This window comes from Capsicum annuum, chromosome 6 (assembly GCF_002878395.1).
Source record: "Capsicum annuum cultivar UCD-10X-F1 chromosome 6, UCD10Xv1.1, whole genome shotgun sequence".
In the NCBI taxonomy this organism is placed as follows: Eukaryota; Viridiplantae; Streptophyta; class Magnoliopsida; order Solanales; family Solanaceae; genus Capsicum; species Capsicum annuum.
This window is the reverse complement of record NC_061116.1, coordinates 41602778-41625654: the sequence shown is the minus strand read 5'-3', so window position 1 is coordinate 41625654 and position 22877 is coordinate 41602778. Positions and strand designations below refer to the sequence as shown.

The window sequence follows — 22877 nt, the reverse complement described above, 5'->3', positions numbered from 1 at the left end:
TGTTCTTTAGTCCAAAAGTCACCTCAAAACCCCCATATGGGTTCCACTTACAAAAATTGCATTTCTAAAATCAACCTAACATCATATCAGTTGAAGGAATCATTACCCTCAACAATGGGTGAAAACCAGCTAAATTGGGGCTAAAATCAAGTTCTAAGGTTTTTCGGGTCTAGAGAAAATAAATCAACTAAGAAAAGGGTGAATTCTTACCTTAAATTAGATGATAATCATGAAAATAGATGTTAATCAAGCTTCCCAATCACCAAAAGCTTCAATTTTAAGCTCTCGTACTATTTTAGGGTTTATCTTTCAAGGGGAAAGATGAAAAATGCCCAAAATAATGGAAAAGGGGTAAAATTTATATCCAATCTAGGGCCTCGATGTTTTCTATCATCATTTACAGGTGTACGATTGCACTACCTATCTCCTGTAATTGAAGTCACAATCATGATCGGACAACGTGATTGAACTATCTTCCCTGCCAAGGGTATCAAAATTTTGGTCCTTGGCTAGTGATCGCGACTGCCCCAGATAGCAACTGAGACTTGGAAACTTTTCCTAGTCTCCGCCAACCACTTAGGATTTATTTAAAATCTTGTATATGAAAATGAACTAGTAACAAAATAAAATTTGGCGTTCTAGACTCAAAGGCACACTCAAATTTTCCATTCAAGGTCATTTCAACCAAATATAGGCCCATACCCATATTTTGAATATCCCAATAAGTCAAAATCAGCCCGGTGCCTTGGAACCCATAATGAAGGTTTACCTAGCCTAAAATCAACCTTACGGAGCTACCTAGTTAGAATTTACATATGAGATTATTTTACTAAAGTTTTTCCCACTGGCTATTTGGAACAAGCAAAGACTTTGAAATAGGGAATTGACTCTAAAAACCAAACAACTCACTCGATGATTGAATTGTCAGTCCCAGCAAGTCATAAAGACTTGACGCAACTATAAAAAAGTTCTAAAAACAAAAATAAGTGGAAATATGAAAAATGACCTGAAGGGTTATTAGAACCCTGACTAGATGTCTCACTACTCTAAATCGTTGAACCTAAAGACGTACCACCCAAACCCCATAAGGAAACATGCACTGGACTACCCTGATAACTATAGTACCCTCTACCATAAAAGTATTTACCTTAGGAGATGCTCACTAAATTCACCATGATGATGCACCTTCTTGGTGCCTTCCTAAGTAGCTCGGATAATCAACTTGGTCATCTTAGCATTCTCAATAACACTATGAAAACCCTATAGGTTCTATCTAAGTTGAAGATAACTAATAAGTACCGTCCAATTCATTCATGAACTTTCAAATTTGCTAGGACTCATGGAGATACTAGCAGCTAAATACATGATAAGGTGTGAAAATAAGTCTCATTCTCAACAATAGTCATAGAGCCATGCTCCAAATGATTAGACTCGTCATACATCTGGTATCTTAAACTATATGGAATAAAAATCTCCAAGAAATCCTCAGAAAACTGAGTCCTAGACATGCCAAAAAAATCTAAAGGTCTACAACTCGTATATGACCTTCATTAATCCCTAGCCATATCTATCAACTAATGGATTATATAAAAAATACCTTGGGATTCAAGTGATCCAAGATTATGCAACTTCTCCTAGTAATCATTCAAGAACTTGGCATCATTTCTAAAAGCAGCACTGAGTTAGGTGGGCCTAAGTAAATAAATATATAAAAACTATTCTAATCATCCAAAGACATAACCGTACCCAAAATAATCAGAGAAATAATAAGTTTAGTAGATTGGGAATCCACGTGTGGGGATACTATGATGAAGGATGTCTCCTTGAACTAGGAATACTATAATCAGATATTGTCACAGAAGGTGAAACACCACTTTATGTATGAGGAATATCATAAGTAGATGCCAGTATAGATAATGAAACTATACTCGGGGTTGGAAAAACACCATTTAGTAGATGTTGACACTGACTGTGGTACCATATTGAAACTGAAGAAACACCAGGTCCACTCAAGAAAAAACCATCAAAACAAGTTAATAACTGAATTAAAAAAAACCCTTCAAAATAGGGGTAGAAATTGAACCCTGTGGGACCTAGGCTTGCCCCATATCTCTTATACACTCAATCTCGATCTCAAGGAAGATCCCCATAGCACTACCTCTTTTTGGGGAATCTCCTTGTATACATCCTCTACTTCTAACCCATCTATGAACCCTACAGTGCCTTAATGTATGGGTTTAATCCTCGGGTATTGGCTCAACATCCTTAACTTCTCGAGATCTAGTCCTCACTATATGTAGAGAAAAGAATGGAGCACAACTTAGTAAATAGTATATGAATAACCCGCAAGATAAGGGCTAAAAGCATAGTAGTTTTTTCCTATATACATCTTATAACCTCTTAAAAGTAGATATGGATGCATACATATTGATTTGTAGACTCTACTAGACTTTTTCTTATTACACTTACAAGATTGGTGAACCTGGATGCTTTGATACCAACATGTCATGAACCAAATACATGGTCATGATGGTACTTATTGAGTCTAATCTTTGATAAGTGAGACAATCATATAAATTGATAAAGGAATACACATATATAGTAATAAACACCCATTTGAGGCTCCCAAAACAAAGTTAAGCCAATCATGAAGTATAATTACAATGTAACATGAAATAAATCCATAAATTCAATCCCAAAATTTGGTCTCATAGAATAAGAGCAACTAATACAATTTTCGGTACTGTCAATACGTAGCCTATCTTTGAAGTATGAACAAAGAAAACTCATAGATAGAAGTGGCTTAGAGTAGACTCTAATAAGCCTAGAGTGGCCAGTACCTCAAAATGTCACCAACTCCACTACACAAATCAACCACCGTGAGTCGTATTCATACTAGGATTTATACTAAAAGGGAACAATAAGAGTGACTAAGGTTGACTTGTACTCAATAGGTATTATAGGCCGACTGAGCAGAGTAGGTAATAAAATAAGTAAAATGTATTATGAGCATGTAACCTACAAATAAAGAAGTCCAAATGATAGACCACCCCATCTCCACTAATAGTTATAATATATACATAAGTATACAAAAATAGTTACAACACAGATACAAAGAAAGATGTACACATAAACTACACGCAATTAAAAAAAACTAAGGCAACAACCATGATATGTATGCAATGAAATATAAATAGAATGAATGGTAAAAGCCATTGCATGACATTTTGAATACACCTAACAAGTTTGTAGCTACTAGGCAGGGCCCATGGGGGTTCACAACCCATATAGTGTATCTCATATCTCAATCTCAGTCTCAATCTCAATCCCAACTTTGTCAATGGCTCATGTTCGTGGAGAGGGTTTTCATAGAGGTGTTTTATTTTTCTTTAAAAATAGTGTTTTCCAATGGTACCAGTATCTTATGAATGTATATGTATGGAATGATGATATAATGCTCACAATCAACTCAAATGATGATGTCTAATCCATAAACATAGAATATATATACAAGTGAGCCAAAAAATCAACTTAATAAGTACATAACTCATTATTTTCAATACCATATAGGCAATATCAAAATAAATATGCTTACAAGACATCATTAATATTATGTAGACCCCAATATTTGGTATTTTATAAAGACAAAAGAAACCAATGCTCAAATAAGGCCTAAATTAGAAACATAATCCCCTATACAGGCATTATATCTAGAATAAAGGCATTTAGCTGCACGGATTAGGCCAATGATGTCAAATAAAACCCCTACATAGGAAACATGCACAATCTCAGATATCACAAGTCAACAACAACATATAAGCCTAGATACAGGCACATGACAATATAATAATTTCAAAATATAAACCCCATTACCCATCTCATAGCATGTTTTGCCTATGCATTAACTACCTAACTCAATCAAAACGAAGTTAAGCCATAACCTCTTTCAAATGATGAAATCTCGATCGAAAGTGCCTTAACATAGAACCTTTCATCGAGTACTAATCTTGATTGTATTTATACACCTAAGCACCATAACTTATCCATATTTTAGCTAAGTTTAGAGAACAAAGTGCTTAGTTTCTTATGTTTTTACTCTACTTCTATGTAATTGAGCTAACCGATGTGATTAGAATGATTTAAGGTATTAATAAGGTAGATGAATACATAATGAGACTATGGAATGTGGATGGCATATGACACAAGAGAGAGTAGCAGTCTAGACCAAATATGGAGCCTAGAAACTATGTCCAAGACTAGTTTGCCATTTATAATTTGTTTAGGGACTTAGAAGAAAATTATGAGAAAAAAGATTATTAAAAGACTTAATGCTGAATTTTTATTAATTATTGATTATTCTTTATTATTTTGGATTGGAAAGTGGTGGGTTAGCCTAGAGAGAGAGAAAAACATTTTCTCTCTTATTTTCACTATTCGTACACCAAGATCATGTTCTAGTTTTTGGTATGATGAATATATTTATGATTCTTTTCGTTTTATTCATGAGTAGCTAAGTTTATTAGTAAGGGTTATGGAGGCCTTGTAGCATACAATCTATCACTTTGGGTTTTGAATTCATTATGCGTTGATTTTTTTATTTTATACTCTCTTTGCTTGTCTTGAATTCTCGTGGTCACAAACACAGAGGATATGCCTTAAAATGAAACTTGTTCGAAAGAAAGGTTGATGTTTGGAAAAGAGAGTAGTGACAAGAAAATAGGATTCCCAACCTACATTTCATATATTAATTCCTTAGCAGGATTAAGTACTTGGAGATTCTGTATTGTTTTTGGTAAACGCTTTTGGTTCAAGAGAACTAAAGTTTATTAGTCCTTGATGGTTGATAAACACTAGGATTAGATTATTAAATACAATGTGTTTCTTTGTAAGCACGATACATGTATGAATTCATAAAGCCCATAGTTAGAAAGTATTGAAAACTACAAGGTGGACATAACTCTAGCTTGCTATTTCTCTAAATTTGAATACTACTACACATATTTCCTCTTGTTAAGCTAAACCCATTAATTTGTGAACTGAATTAAATCCCCCTATTTATTTTACGAAAACAAATGATTAAAAGTCAACTAATCTGCATACAACTTAATTAGCACCATATTCCCTGTGAGTTTATGTGTGTTAATTGACTATTAGTCAAGTTTCCTTATTTTACTTCAATTTGTTTTTTTATTCATTATAGGCTTATTTTTGTTTATGCCACAAACCAGAAGTTCAGGAGAACCATTATTACCTTTTAATCCTGAACCTTATCTTATTCAAAGAATGGCTAACCAATAGAAAGCTGAAAGATTACCTGCTTTGGCTAATGCTTAATTAAATCTATAGAATAGAGATAACCTAGGTTGGGTACCTAATCTAGATGAAGAGGACCTAGGAGATAATGATTTAATTAACCCGGATAATAGGAGACGTGCAGCAGGGGTACTTGCACCTGTAAATCAAAATCATCCATTCAGAGAAAGACCAGACCGCCAAGCTGCATAGTTTGATGTTGACAACAATGAGGATGATTTAGCTAGAACTGGATATACAGGAGCAATCATTCTACCACCACTAGCTCCTGGGGTGAAATTCATCATCACCAGTACTATGATCCAACTACTAAATCTAAAAGGACTCTTTGGTGGATTGCGTAGTGATGATCCAAATCTATATTTCATCAGTATTTGTAAGTCATTTGATAATCCTGGAGTGGGACAAAATTCTATTCATTTAAGATTATTTCTACCGTCTCTATCTAGAGAAGCAACTATGTGGTTAAATAAGCTGACTCCTGATTATATAATAAATTAGAGACAATTAAAATGAGCTTTCCTAAAAAGGTTCTTTCCGCCCTCCAGAATGTTACAGTTGAGGGATGAGATCAAAAACTTTAGGCAATTGGCTAATGAAGCTTTGCATGAGAATTGGGCGAGATTTAAAAAAAAGTTGACTCAATGCCCAAACCATAAGATGACTGATGAACACTTGATAGAAATATTCTATAGAGCATTGAACTCTCTTACAAAGCCAATAGTGGATAATGATGCAGAAGGAGATTTTATGGAGCTCACCTTTACTGACGCTGTGGACATGTTAGAAAGGATGGCTAAGACAAGTAGAGCTTGGAATACCATAGATTCTATGGTAGCAAGCAGTACTGGGTCTAGTGTAATATCAGTAGAGCAGCGTAGGAGAGAAAAGGAGCATGAGTAGGATATGGCTTACATAAAAACCTAGATTGATCTGCTTACAAAATATTTGCTATTAGGGAATATAGAAAAGCTAAAATTTGTGGGGTCCCATGGTAAGGAAGCTGAATCAAACACTGAGGAAGAGGATAACTATTTGCATAACTAGGGGATTTCTGGACTGGTGGTCAAGGAAACCAAGGTTGGAACCATCAAGGAGATTTGAAGAATAAAAGTGATAGGAGTAGACTGTATGCACCTTCTGGAAGCTGTGATAATGCTGCCACCAGTTTAGGCAAATTGTCCATGGAGGACATGATGGAGAAACTATTAAAGAGAGTTGAGCCGACAAATTCTGGGGTGACTACTATAAAGAGTGACATATCTTCTATGAGTCAACTAGTAAATTCGCACTCAATTACTATTAAACAACTAGAGCAGCAGATAAGCGTATTATCCACAATATTTAAACAAAGACAGAATGAGACTCTTCCAAATGATACAATTTAGAATTTAAGGACTGAAGGATCGTGTATGGCCATTACCACTAGAAATGGTAAGATATTGTCTAGTCCAGGATTGGGAGCATCCTCTCATACTGATGCGGTCGAAATGGATTGAAAGATGGTTGATAAATCTTCAGTGGTTCCTGTGGAGTTGGGAAGATAAAAAAAGAAGAGTGCAAAAGTGGAACAACTACCTAAGCTGAAACATGTTAGTGATGTAGAGCGAGACATAAAAACAGAGGTAAAAGTTACTCCAATTGAAATTCCAAGACCACTACCCCCATTTCCACAATGATTAATGAAGAAATAAGATAATGTCAAGTTTATCAAATTCATGGCTATGTTGAAGCAGTTGACAGTGAATGTGCCTTTAGTTGAAGCACTGGAACAGATGCCTGGATATGCTAAGTTTATAAAAGACCCGTTGACAAAGAAAAGGAATGTGAGCTATGAAATGGTAGATAATCTTTATCATTATAGTGCTATTTCTACAAGATCTATTGTCTAGAAGAAAGCTGATCTGAGAGCATTTACTGTTCTATGTACGATTGGATTGCTAAAGTTTGAAAAGGCCCTTTGTGATCTTGGGAAAAGTATAAATCTTATGCCATTGACAGTTTTCAAGAAATTGGGTTTGTGAGAGCCTACGCCCACCAATATATGGCTTATAATGATGGATAGATCGTTAAAAAAGCCTATTGGGATTCTACATAATGTACTTGTAAAAGTAACAAATTTTATATTTCCTTCCGACTTTGTAATTCTTAATTGTTAAGTGGACTTTGAAGCACCCATAATTTTGGGTAGGCTATTCTTAGCAACTGGGAGAGTGTTAGTTCACATGGAGCTGAATGAGCTAAATTTAGGCTAAATGAGAAAGAATTTAGTTTTGAAGTATGTCGGTCTATGAAACAACAAAAGGAGATGAGTTTCTTCTTGATTGTTAATCTATTCTACAAAGATGAGTGAGATGTACTAGTTAAGGATAGGCACATTGTGGAGACCATAGCTGGTTTGGTTGAACTTTCAAGCAAGGATGTGAGTGACTTCAAAGTGGTTGGACTAGGAATGAAACATTTTCTTGATCAAGCAAATGAGGTACAAATGGTATCATCAATGTATCTTGATAAAGTCTGAGTAGTCAAGATAATCGAGTCGTTCCATGATGTTAAATTAGGTGCTGCATAGAAGGAAACCTATGATTTTATTTTCATTTTATCATGTTAAACAAAAATTCAAAAATAAGAGTCATGCCACGACCAAAACTACGACGCTTGGTGGGAGGCAACCCATCCTTCTAATTATTTTTGTTAATTTTTATTAAGTGTAGATGCATGAAGTACTAAGGAGTAGATTAGTGCCAATTTTGGTTTGGAATTGAACCATGTCAACGGTGGTAAGTTTAGGAGTGATAGGAACATTGCAGGTAAGTTAAAGTGGTCAAATATGTAAGGCTTAAGTATGATTCATGTTAGAGTCGTGCCTTGATTTATGTGAATCTAACCCAAAAATATTAACGGTGCGACTTTATTTTGTGACTTTTAAGGAGGTCTGTACGGACCTTTCTCAAGAATTTATATGGAGAATGGGGTGCATGACATCCAAGTTTGCATAGACCATGGTAAAGGCATTTCCTAAACATGCTTCACAAGTTGCCTAAACATATTGCTTCATATAGGCAAAAATGGGTGACATGATGTGCGTCGCACACCTTAAGTTGTGTAATAACATGTGCGCCGCACACCTCAAAGTGTGTGATAAATTGTGTATCGCATAAGTCTCTGCATATGTTCATTGTCTGAACTATGTAATACCATGTGTGCCACACACTTTAAGATGTGGGATAATATGTGCGCCACCCAATACTCTGCATATGCTCACTGCCTCAATTGTGTGATACCACGTGCACCGTATAATTCAACTTGTGCGATAACGTGTGCATTGCATACCTTCACTTGTGCGATAACATGTGTGTTGCACACCATAACACATATTCTCACTGTCTAAAGTGTGCGATGCCTAATGCGACGCACACTTAATGTTGTATGATAAGTTGTGCGCTGCACACCTCTCTAATGTCAGCTTAATATCCAAATTTAACATGGGTCAACTCGACCCAAATTTTTATTCTTTAAATATAATTCACCCCTTAAATTCTCAAATTCATCCTTATTTCACCCTTAAGCCGTACAATATTGAGCTCTCACCATTCTCTTTGTCCTTCACTAATCTTCCATCTTCAAGGTAAGTTTTACTTTCTTAATCCTTAGTTATTGTGACTCTATATTATAGATAATTGATTTCTTAAGGATTATGAATTAAATTCTTGCCATGGTGATGTTGTGAAAGTGATGGTGCTTTGTATATTTTGATATGGTTGAAAGTGTAGAGCATGATTTTGTTCAAAAAGTGCTTCATTGAAATAGAATTGGGGGAATTGAAGTGAGTGAATTGTAATGTGACTAATGTTGATGCACCATGTCAAAGTGTGTGCCGGCGAAGTTCGAGTACCCGATAACAACACTTAATTGGTTGATACTAACAAATTAAGTGTGGGGTGGTGACTTTACCGCCCGCATCTTAATTATAGTTAGTTTTATTATGTGTGGCTGAGGTGGATGATATGATGAACACAGGAGAAATGGCTCTGGTGATGATCTCAACGCAGGTGGCATGACTCCTAATGTGGATGAGGAGTACTACTAGCCAGGTTTTTTATCTTGTTATTTGCACTGGGGACAGTGCTTAACCTAAGTGTGGGGTGGCTGGTTACTTAGCTACTTGTTTTGTAAGAAAATAGTACCTTCTCCTTAGTATTCTTCTGTAATAAGATTAGTTATTTTGTTTATTTTATTTCTTGTTAGATGTTTATTCTATTTAGTCATAATTAGGTGCTTTTCTCGATGATGGAGGATGACGATCGTCTTAAGAGAAAAATAGTCATTTAATAGTCATTCTAGTTGTGACTCTTGTTGTGATTGTTGGTTTATTTGAATTCATGTAATTGTTGGGTCAAGACTCTATAATGCTCCTAATTGAGTTGACCATGTTCCATGAGTGTGTAAGACTTTTGTATATTCCTTATTACAACTGATGCTAAAACTTGCCTGGTGTGTGTGCAAACCAAAATAAAGATTATGAGTTTAGGAGATAATTTAGGCATATTTTTGATACCCATTGTTCATACCTTCTTTTTACCTACCTTTGTACATTATCTTAGCTAGCCTCGTTGAGCCTTTAGCTTGTTCTTTTGTTAGCCTTATATGTAGCCTAAACCGTTCTTTAATAGACCGTAATTTGATCCCAAAGCTCCTAAGAGATTTAATGTAAAATCAATTTGAGTTAGAAGTAGCACTCTAATATTAGTGGAGTATTACACTAATGGCAAGCATATGGTTATTAGTTGTAATTTGAGAATTCTTTGTGAGAGTGAGCGCAACTTGATTCTTGTACCTATTTTGTTAGAAATTGCATGATTGTGAGTGATTATGAGTAACTTTCTTGTTATGAGGGCACATAGTTTATGAAAGTTGGGTAATTTATATGATTTATTTTCTTAAACGGTATGCATGAACTTGCCAACTTAATGAGTTTATTCTTGAGGGTATTTTTTCTCTAGTAATGATTCCTGAATCAATTTCTTGTTCATAATTGTTGTGTGAGCCTATTTGAGCATCTTGTTTTCCTTTGTGGGTGCTAAGGCTTGTGTAGTATGTATAAATAGATGTGTTGTTCAAGAACGAACAAAGCGTTAAGTGTGGGGTGGTGGGTGTATTTATATGCCTAAGCACCATAACTTATCCATATTTTAGCTTAGTTTAGAGAACAAAGTGCCTAGTTTCTTATGTTTTTACTCTACTTCTATATAATTGAGCTAACCGATGTGATTAGAATGATTTTAGGTATTAATGAGGTAGATGAATACATAATGAGACTATTGAATGCAGATGTCATATTACACAAGAGAGAGTAGCATTCTGGACCAAATGTGGCGCCTAGAAACTATGTCCAAGACTAGTTTGTCATTTTAATTACTTCAGGAACTTAGAAGGCAATTATGAGAGAAAAGATTATGAAAAGGCTTAATGCTGAATTTTTATTCATTATTGATTATTCTGTATTATTTTGGATTGGAGAGTGGCGGCTTAGTCTGGAGAGAGAGAAAAATATTTTCACTCTTGTTTTTACTATTCGCACACCAAGATCATCTACTTGTTTTTGGTATGATGAATATATTTATAATGCTTTTCGTTTTATTCATGAGTAGCTAAGTTTATTAGTTAGTGTTATGGAAGCCTTGTAGCATACAATCTATGACTTTGAGTTTTGAATTCATTATGCATTGAATTGTTTACATCATACTGTCTTCACTTATCTTGAATTCTCGTGGTTGCAAACATAGAGGAAATGACTTAAAACGCAACTTGTTCAAAAGAAAGGTTGATGTTCGAAAAAGAGAGTAATGACAAGAAAATAGGATTCCCAACCCTTATTTCATATGTTAATGCCTTAGCAGGATTAACTACTTGAAGATTTCGTATTGTTTTTGGTAAACGCTTTTGATTCGAGAGAACTAAAGTGAATTAGTCCTTGATGGTTGAGAAACACTAGGATTATGTTATTAAATACAATACGTTATGTATGAATTCGTAAAGCCCATAGTTAGAAAGTATTGAAAACTACAAGATGGACATAACCCTAGCTTGCTATTTCTCTGAATTTGAATACTACTACACGTATTTCATCTTGTTAAACTGGACCCATTAATTTGTGAACTGAATCAAATCCCCCTTATTTATTTTACGGAAACAAATGATTAAAAGTCAAGTAATCTGCATACAATTTAATTAGCATCATATTCCCAATGGGATTCGACCCCAACCTAGTTGGGTTATATATTTGATAACAACCACTTACTCTCTCGCAAGAGAGGTGTAATTTGGGAGTATCACGTACGTTCTCAAATTACGTACAACATTTAGATATAGCATCAACATTTTAAAAGAAAGCTAATGATGCTCTTATTTCATATATCTGGGTCGGGGTCAAAACTAATTTGAAAAATGGGTTTGAAAATAAAAAGGGTAAAATTGGCATTTTGTTTCAAAAACATATTTACCAAGGTTATAGAGTCTACTGGAGAAAATCCATGCTAAAACACGTTGAATCAAGGTCCAAAAGGAGAAAAATCCTTTTTAAACGTTATCATTAAAACCCTAATTTCCACATAATATCACTATGTAGGTGTTTTTAAAGATAAAATAAAGAAAAAATAGTTGGACTGCGAGTTTAGAAGTTTACTACATGAGAATCAATGTTGAGACCCTCAAAAATCGTCTTTCCCAAAGCTTGGAGGTCTAAGAAAAAAGAAAATTGAGAATGAGAGGGGGTTATATACAGTGGTTGTTGCCTAAGCGATACCAAACCACTAAAGAGGATACCTCTTAAAAGATTTCTTGGCCCCTAAAGAGGTTACCGCTTAAGCATTCATGGGCTGATAAATTTATTGTTTCTTAAGCGACCAAGATATTGGTTGATGTTGATTTTGGTGCAAGTCTACCGAGCTTTGATTGGACCCTCAAGAATTGATTGGGATCCCATCGAGACAAACTATATATGCTACTAGGATAATTTTGATATTTCAAACTCAATCGAGATATTGTATTTTTGAAAAAGAAAGTTGTTTTCACAAAATTAACCCTCAAGACCTTATTTCACTATTTTATAAATAATTGATCGAAATGAGATATTAATATCCCAAAATTGATCCAACCCAGCACCAACCTAAATTCAATATTTTGGGTCTACTGGCGCAGTCCGTTTTGCTATCTGACACTCCAAACAACAAGTGCTGACCTAAGTCAACTTTGTGGGTTTTTAAGCTTTTAAAAACTATAAACATGCACAACTTATTCTCGGTGGACACAGGAACTATGACAACCATACCCCAATATTAACGTAAACATGTAGCAGCTCCAGGGTAGGGAAAAATAGTCAAATCACATAGAAATAGAAAATAAACAAAATAAGGTCATTGCAATAGAACAAATAACTGCGTATTGCACAAGCTCAAACCCCAGACCATTTAGCTAAAAATGAACATACTTAAAAACTACATCGAATGAGGATCTTGTGTCAATGGTGTTCAATAATAAGTATATATTTATTAGTAATAGAATTTGACCTACATGCACAATAGTAAATTTTTCTGCAAGGAGTGTTCAACTGGCCACACTTGGGTAGTTGTACCTCTATTCCTGACCGTGGACAAACAATAAGGTAAAGTGAAGAAATATAAATAATTATCTTATAAATTCATATTAGATATTGTGATGACCCAAAAACATAGGTCGTGATGTCATTTATCACGACGAAGACTTGATAAGCAAGTTAATCACACAAACTGATATGTAAAGAAAATAGTAAAACAAATCCCAAGGTGAGTTTTCTAGATAAAAATAGAATACTATTCTGACAGATCAGAGGGCGATCGCGGGGTCACTAATTGAAGTTCTCTATTTCTTTTGGAGGTGCTAACTCACAGCAAAGTAGAGATGACTAAGTGATATATGGAATATAGAAGCGACAACAACATGCCATAGAAGGTTATAATAGTAGAAATCTACAACCTACTAAGACTATCCTATCTATAACCACATTCATGAGCGATAGTCGAACGAAGGCATAAATATGAGATGCTAGCAGAATAATCGGTCAGACAGAGGCTAGGGCTACTTTCCTCCCACTGCGTCTTTCCTTGTTTGTAGAAGATATAAAATGAGTGCACTAGAAAAAAATAGGAACTGGATTGATCTATTCTATGATGAAGCATCCAAAGCATTACTACACACGCACAAGATCTTTGCCGATAGATAGGAGCATTCTATAGAACCGATAAAATACACTTAATTTTATATAGATTTGTAGTACAAAGGGATCATGGTACCTTCTGCCTACCCTTCAACTCTGCTTTGAGAGCTGTTTGAATGGAGAGTGGGTAAAGAAGAAAGATGTCCTCATAAGACTTTACAGAGTTACTTGAGTATTATGGGAGATTGAGGAATGGGTAGAAGAAACCCGTCTGCAGTTGTAAAAATAGTAGATGAAGCTTAACCTAGATAGAGATTTGATTGGTCTATTTTTCTTAGTGATTAGAAAAGAGGGTGCCTGGGTATGTTATAGAAAAGAAAGGTAGAAGCATTGAATAGCGAAGAGAGCCAGCTCGGTAGGGAAGAAATGAAAAATTATCAAGGATGACTTCTTTGTTGGTGGAATGAAGGTCACGTTAGTGAGAGTTATTCTTTGAGTCAATCTAGATTTCTAACGCCTTAGGAAATTGGTTGAGATAGATGACAACACCTTTTTACCCTCTTTCTTATGATAGGGCTATCTTCTCTTATGGCGTTCACCCTCCCCCCATACATAAAAAATAAAGAACCAAGCCCATCTTTGATCCATTCATTTTTACAAGCAGGGAGGATCCAGAGCGTTGCCCCTCCTATTCAGGGCCAGACAAACACGCCCTAAAGGAACCTAACCTTTTTTTCTCTTTCTTAAATTTACCTCTATAAATGCACCACTTAGGATCCCTAATCCTATTCCAAAGGCGCTACTCCAATTCAAGAAAAATCCTCCTAATGCATAACTTAAAAAAGCTATAAACAAAGTACCAAAGTAGTTACAGGAATAATACGCTTTGGTTACTAGCTAAGGCTTCCAAAGATGACCAACTTCCTATAATAGTTGTTACCTTATGCTACCATTTTTCTAATATTATTGAATTGTATGGTCTGGGGATAAGATAACTCAAGTTGGAGAATCATGTTATGGGTGACCTTACTACAATGTTCAAAGACCACTTATGTATGTGATGTAAGTGAACATCTAAATTTATCATAATATTATATTATTCATTCAATCATTAACCTGATTCATGTTTCTATGATGGCCCAAGAACTCGGTCATTCTTCAGCCATAGAGAGACTTTTGAATTATTAGGTACCATTATGAGCTCATTATATACGAGTTTTATTTTGTTAAATAACTAAAATTTCAAATCATCAACTTTTTTTAACTACTCATGCAATGGATGTAGGAGTATCAACTCCATTTTTTTTGGGATTTTGAGGAGTCAGAGAAATTATCGGAATTTTATGAAAGAGTCTTGGGATCCAGGGTTCATGCTTGTTTCATGAGAACATATGGAGTGGCACAAGATCTTCCTCTTGGATTATGTATAAATATTGATCCACTTACACAATAATTTACTTCTCATGTTGAGAAATTACAAAAGATGTTAATTAACAACTGTATCTAGAAACAATGATTAGTGAATATTGGTACTTTCAAAGCACAACAAATAAAGGATTGAGGATTCAGTGATATAATTTTATGAGATTTTATGTTATGCTGGGATTATGAAAATAAGCACCTTATGATATTCATGACCAATTAGATCCTAACATAACAGTAGGTACTAAAGGAGATTGCTTTGATTGCTAGTGTATTTGTATCAAAGAGATACAACAAAGTGTTTGAATTATTATGCAATGTCTTAATCAAATACCTAGTGGCATGATCAAAGTGGATGATCGTATGTGATATCCTCCATCACTATCTCAAATAAAACTATCTATGGAGTCGTGCATCATGAGAAATATATATTATCACCTTTCTTAACTGAGATAGGTCAAGATCTATCTCAGAAACTTATGCTATTAGTATTAAGGCATCCTGAGGTTGGTGTATCTCATTGAGCATGGAGAATCATAGGGAACCCTAATTTTTTTCATTAGATCCATTTCTTTTATCATCCCCCCACCCTGGCATAGCTCTTTGCTTTTGGTTCTTTATAAGAATTAACTTACGCCTTCCTTCTTCATTGGTTTTAGGGGAAAAGGAATTGTCAACTAGTTAGGAAGCTAGACATCAAGTAAGTAGTTTGATAAGAATAACTGTAATGAACTGAAGTTATTTTCCATATCTCTTTTTATTTTCATCGTTAGTTTCTTTTCTGTAGCTATCCTAAGTAATTTATGATTTACTAGAATAGATAGTACAATTATCAAGTAGTTCTTTTGGTTTTTAGTGCTAATTCCCTATTTTGAAGTCTTTGTTGGTTTAAATTGGCTACCAAGCAAAAATTTTTGTTTAATAACCTCGTATTCTAATTCTGATTGTTCCAACTGATGTTCCATAGAAATATCACACTTTCAATTCTTAAAACTATGAAAATATGCAAGTTTCTTAGGATGTTTTGTTAGATATGATGGATTTTTGGTATGTTTTGTTGGAAACTAGGTTTTGGATACAATTCTGAAGAAAAAGAAGAAAAGTCAAGTTTTTAGGTACATGCTAAGTCAACTTTAGGGCGTATGTGCTACCTACTTAGTGTATTTGAGAAAAGTATGTTGAGAAACTGGTAGTCCAGAGACTAAGATATAGAAAAAAGTAAGAAAATTAACATACTAAGTCAACATACGATCCGTATATTCTACATACGGTCCATATTTGGACTTAGTCTGTAGAAAAATTCAAAATTCTAGAGAGCTAAAGATCCAGGATTAAAGGGTGGCAACATACTAAGTTCAGCATATGGTCCATATGTTTAACATACAGTTTGTATGTTCAACATATAATTTGCATGTTGATTTAATAAGTAACCACCGACTTTGTTTTTCTTTTTTCATTTAGGATTTGATTTTTAAGGTTTTCCTGTATTCTATAAATTCCCTAATAATGTTTTGTATTCAATTTATGCATTCTTTATACTCACAAACATATATTCTAATTCTAAAATCCATCTTAGGTCTTAGAATTAATTTGAATTTATTTTGGTTGTTAATTAAGATGAAGTTTTGGGATTTTCAATTATTGAGTGTGTGTGATTGTTGAATGTTTTCAAATACAAATTCCTTTGATCGTTACACAAACATGAGTGGCTAATCTCCCTTAACTTGGGTTGTGGGCACCTAGCTACATAATAAAGTAGGGGAAGTATTCAGTCCTTCTAGACTGTTGTTATAGAATGTATTGGGGTTTCCTTTACTTTTAAAGATTTCTTAATAGATGAAAATATCAGGGTCCCACCTGTATTCACTACAAACCTGAGAGGGAGGTAGAGATTAGAAAAGGAAATCACAATGGTGATTTAGGGTTAATCGTCAAAATAAGCTTATTTTTACTATCTTCTTAAGCCAGTTAACTCCCATCTAATCAACTTGAGACCAATAGAAGATAGTTAAAACTGGGGTCCAAGGTAAGGGTTAGTAAGGTGATACTCTTACACTAAGAGGAGATAAGTGAAATTTACCAAATGGTGTCGACAGGCGGTTGGTGATACCTATCTTACCAGATTCTACATAAACAGTAGTTATATAGTTGGATTAAGCATGATAAGCTTAATAAGTTAGAAGCCATATGGACAAAGTCCTAGTGTTCATCTACGATGGAATTAGAACCGAAATTGATATTAGTTAGTTTTTTGAGATTGTCACTTCAAACCCCTATTTACTTTCCTATTCCGCTCGTTGAATACTGTAGTAAAGAGCCATAATTCCACATATTTCCTTGGGATTCAACCACAATCTTTGTTGGGTTACTATATTTTACATCTATCGTATAATCTTTACATTAAAGGTGTAGCTTGGGCATTATCAAATTTTGGCATCGTTGTCGGCGAGTAAAAGGTTGTATTGTGAATTTAGGTTTTTGCAGTCTACAAGTTTTTTTGTTTTTTTATCTTAGTTAGGTGTATGCGAAGCATGCGTATTAGAGACAATCCCTTACTCCCATTGAATTTGAATCCATAAAGGATCCTACAAACATCTAGTAGGATGACAGCCAAAAAGTAATGATGTTCTTGAAAGGGTTCATGATGATGCACACCATGTGCCTACCCCTCCTCCTAAAGGTGTTTAGGATATTTTTAACCAGTAGATGGAGATGTTGATAGTAACATAAACTACTAATCAGATAAGGTAAGAAGATGCTTAGCATATAGCTTTGGAGGAAGAGTTAGTTGTCCATAGACAAAAAGCAGACCACTGATCAGCCCTCGTTGGTAATCAGAATAGAGTTAGAAATAGTCGTGCTCAAGTGTTCCCAGTGTACTAGTATTTTTAGCCCTAAGAGAATGATGGATAGGATCTGAGGTACGTTGAGTAGGCAGAGACTAGAGCTATTATTCCTCTTGTTTTGCCCCTAGGCATTAAGTTTGACTTAACGAGTGTAATGATTTAGCTCTTAAATCTGAAGGGTGTATTTGCAAATTTGCCTACAGATGACGCAAATATGTACCTTTCAAATTTCATTGGGGTCTGAAGTTCGTACTCAAATGCAGGGGTAAATCAAGAGGCACTTAGATTGAGGTTTTTACCTTTCTAACTTACAGGAGTAGCATATTTATGGCTATGGGAACTTATAAGAGGATCTATCAGTATTTAGAATGAGTTGTATAGGCGATAAGTTATTTTCTCTATCCAATATATTGTAGCTTAAGGATGAGATTTTTAATTTCAAGAAGCTGCAATTAGAATCTATTTACGAGGCTTGGTTCAGGTTCAAGAAGAAGCTGAGTGTGGTGCCCAACCATCAAATCTCAAGGATGAGTTTATTGGAGATATTCTATATAGCCATGATCATCAGCTACAGAGCCATAGCAGACACCATTTCTGGAGGAGATTTTATAAGAATACATTAGGAGGTAGCTTTGGATATCCAAAATCAGATCTTTCTTACTAAATAAGAGTGGAAAACTCGAGAGGCTGAGAGGGGGGTCTAGATCTTATGTTATTGGTACCTCATATGAATAGAAAGTAGTTAATGATTTTGTAGCACAAGAAATTGTACTGCTGAGAACTGATCTTTGGTTACTGGCAAAGCAGTTTGCAGCAACAAGTTTTGAGAATGTAAATATAGTAGAAGCTCAGGGTTCAGCTTCTAAATATTATGTGTTAAGTTAAAGGAGGAGATAAAATATTTGGATCATCAATTGGTGGGTTTTTGAGCCCAAGGGAAAGAAAACCAAGGTCGAAACAATTATGATAGATACAGAGACTGTAGTAGGGAGTAAAATAGTAACTCGGGTAAAAAGATGAATAAAGAGAGAGGGGAGATAGATATATTCCACCAGGCAACTGGGATACATAATATAGAATAGAGGAGATACTGACAAAGGTCAATAAAATTTGGAGAAAAACCTTAAGAAGATAAAGGTTGACATTTCAGAGTTGAGCTAGAAGGTTTAATCTTATGCCACTGCTATCAAGCAGATGGATCACCTGTTCAGGCAAATGTCAGCTACATTGAATAAGAGGCAACTACGTACCATTTCGAGCAACACTTTTCAAAATGTAAAAAATGATGGTCATGTTCTTGCTATTACCATAAAGAGTGGTATAACCACTATGGTTTCGCTATTTCTTACTGTAGAAGTGCTAGGGAATAATAAAACTCTTTTTGATGAGATACCTATAATGAAGTAAGAAAGAGAAAGGAGTTGTAATGGTTAAGTTGGTGAGGACAAAAGTAACGGTCAGATTATTAATCAAAAAGTGAGACAAATTCCATAAACCTCCCCCCCATCCATCTTTTTCATCAGAGACTAAAGTAGAAGAGAAAGGAAGGAAAGTTTAAGTGATTTGTTGAGATGCTGAAAGAGCTGAGCTTGAACATCCGTCTACTTAAGACATTAGAGCAGATGCTTGGATATGCCAGGTTTATGAAACAATTGGTTACAAAGGAAAAACAGCTTATTTTAAGGATATTAGTTGATTGCACCACTGTAGTGTGGTCACGACTAAGTCTTTGGCCTAGAAAAAGGGTGATCAGAGTACTCACTATACCATGCACTATTGGTTCATCTCAGTTCACCAGAGGCTTATGTGACTTAGGAGCCCACATAAATTTGATGTCACTGGTTGTATTCAAATAATTGGTCTTGAGCCCTTCTGAATCGACTATGATACAACTGTTGATGGTTGATTGCACTATGAAAAGACCTATGGGCATTTATTTTGATATGATTGGGAGAGTCGATAACTTCATCTTTCTGGCTAACTTTGTCATTCTAGACTATGAGTTTGATACCAAGATACCCATCATATTAGGGAGACTATTTATGGACACAGGTAGAGAAATGGTTGATATGGAGAAGGGGGAGCTGAAGTTCAGTGTCAATGACGAAGAGGTCCCATTCAACTTTTAAAAAATAATGAAGAAACTGACCAACAAAGTGGTAATGGTGATAGATTGTATTAATAACCCAAGAGAAAATTCCTATGGGTATCTTGATGAATTTTAAGTAATCAAGGTATCTGCATTGTGCTGCGATGTTAAATTGAGCACTGCATGGGAGGAAACCTAAGATCTTTTTGGTGAATTCTTAGTTACCAGCATAGTCATGCCAGCCGCGAGGTTAAATCAAGCACTGGGTGGGAGTTAACCCACTATTTTAGTGTTTATTTTAGTTTGTTTTGTTTTTGTAGGTACATAACTTGAGTAAACGCCTGGAACATGGTAAGGATTTCCAAATGCATCTCACGTGGGCTAGGTAAGTTTTGCTTAACTCGAAAAGATAGAATTTTGAGAGTTTTTGGAAAATTTCTGTACTTTAAACTTACAAAAATTCTTACAGGTTTATAATTACACTTTATGACCTTGTAAGTAGTAAAATTATGGTCAAAATACAAAGTCCAGTGAGTAGGGAAAATGGCTAACTTTTGGGTCCCATAAAAGTAGGGCACATGTGGCCCCAAATTTTGTTTAAAATTTTGGGCTCACCACTGTTTTATTTTATTTTTTAGTATTGTGTTGCCTGAGTAAATTCAAAGTTTTAAGTTGAGGGCGTTGATGTGCTATAGCAATATAGCACTTTCGATGCTTAAAACTATGAAAATAAGCAAGTTTCTTAGGATTTTTTGTTAGATATAATGTATTTTTGTTATATTTTGTAGGAAACTAGGTTTTGGATGAAATTCTGAAGAAAAAGAAGAGAAGTAAAGTTTTTGGATACATAATAAGTCAACTTTGGGTCGTATGTGCTACATACTTAGTGTAAGTAAGCAAAGTGTGCTGAGAAATTGGAAATCAAGAGACCAAGCTTCAGGAAAAAGACAGAATATCAATATACTGAGTCAACATATGGTCCACATATTGAATATAAGGTCCATATGTGGACATAGTACAGTACAAAAATGTAAAAGTCGAGAGCGCTGAAGATCCAAGATTCTAAGGTGGAAACATACTAAGTCTAACATACTGTATGTTCAACATATGATCTGTATGTTGACTTAGTTAACAACCACAACCTTTGTTTTTCCTTTTTCACTTGGGATTTTACTTTTAGAGTTTCCAGGTATTCTATAAATACCCTAATGATGTTATGTATTCAATTTACACACTTTTAGTATTCACAAACATATATTTTGATTTTGAGATCTGTCTTTGGTCTTAGAATTATTTTTTATTGATTTTGGTTGTTAATTAAGTTGAAGTTTTATTGATTTTTAGTTTTAGATTAATTTTTGATTGTTTAATATGTTCAAATATGATTTCCTTTGATTGTTACAAGAGGATGAGTGGCTAATCTCCCTTAGCTAGGGTTGTGGTAACCCTGGCTACATAACAAAGTAAGGGAAATGTTCAAACCTTCTAGACTATTGTTGCTTAATGTATTTGGGTTTCCTTTTCTTTTATTGATTTCTTAATAGGTGCTGACATTATTATCCATCCCGTATTCACTATAAACCTGAGATGGAGGTATAGATTGGGAAAAGGAAATCACAATGGTGATTTGGGATTATTTGTTAAAATAAGCTTACTTTTACTATCTTTGTAAGCCAGTTAACTCCCATCCAATCAACTTAAGACCAAGAGGAGATAGTTATTACAAGGTCCAAGGTAAGAGTTAGTAAGGTAATACTTTGAGACGAGGAGGTGATGAGTAAAATTTACCAAATAGTGATGAGAAGTAGTTGGTGATACAATCATACCAAATTCTACATGTACAACAATTATATAGTTTGATTGAGCACAAGAAACTTACTAAGTTAGAAGCTGGGGAAAAATAGTCGTAGTATTCATTGACGACTTTATTACAACTTGAATAGATATTAGTTACTTGTTTTAGATTGTCACTTCAAACCCCCCCAGTTACTTAACAGTTCTGTCTAATGACTATATCAGTTAAGAGCCATAATTCCATGTATTCCCTTAGTATTTGAACCCAACCTTTGTTAGGTTATTATATTTTACAACGACTGTATAATCTTTAGATTAGAGGTATATCTTGGGCGTTATCACCAGCAACTTTGTAATGTCAATTTTAGGCTAGGTGGACTTTTGGTTTGGGTCTCAAGGCACCTAATCTCATTTCAACCTATTATTGGAAAGTTAAGAAAATAAAAATTATGTGTGGGACCCACTTAATGTTGAAATGACCTGGATGGAAATTTTGACTATGCCATTGAATCTGGAAAATAAAATTTGGTGTGGCAGTATAGTTCATTTTGCGTACATGTGATTTTGGATCAATCCTTTGTCTCATTTGTATCTGGTACACTTGCTAATTAGGAACTAGGGGTCGCAATCGCAATACTCTTGGTAGGTACCAAGTGCCGTAATTCCTATGCCATGTCACAATAGTGACTTATCTGAATAGCCACAATATGTGGTGCTCGTGATATGCTATGGGTTCATAGCACTTTTGAGGCTTAAAATGATGAAAATATGCAAGTTACTTAGGTGTTTTTGTTAGATATGATGTTTTTTATGTTACGTTTTGCAGGAAACCATGTTTTGGATGCTAAACTCTAGAAAAGGATAAAAATTGACGTTTTAGGCTATTTAAGTGGGCACCTACATCCTGTAGGTACCATCTACTGGGTGTAGGTCCAAAGAAAGTGTCAAAAATTTGAAGTTCAGAGGCTCAGAAGTGCAGAAAAAAAGACTCTGACACTTACATAAGGAACCTATGATCCATAGGTGTCACCTATGATCTGTATGTAACAGAGTAGGTTGTAGAGGTGCCAAATCCATAGAATTTAGGAGTAGGTTGAGAGGTGCCAAGTCCATAGAATTTAGGAGTTGTTGGAAGAAGGGAGTATCTACATGGGACCACCTACGGTCAATAGGTTCCACCTGCAGCCTGTATGTAGCTTATTAGGTGGCCATAAACCTC

General features: G+C 34.9%; 1 pseudogene; it reads left to right on the top strand.

The window, feature by feature from the left end:
- The window catches only part of LOC124899474, a 104269-nt pseudogene that overhangs the window by 17924 nt on the left and 63468 nt on the right, over positions 1-22877 (top strand).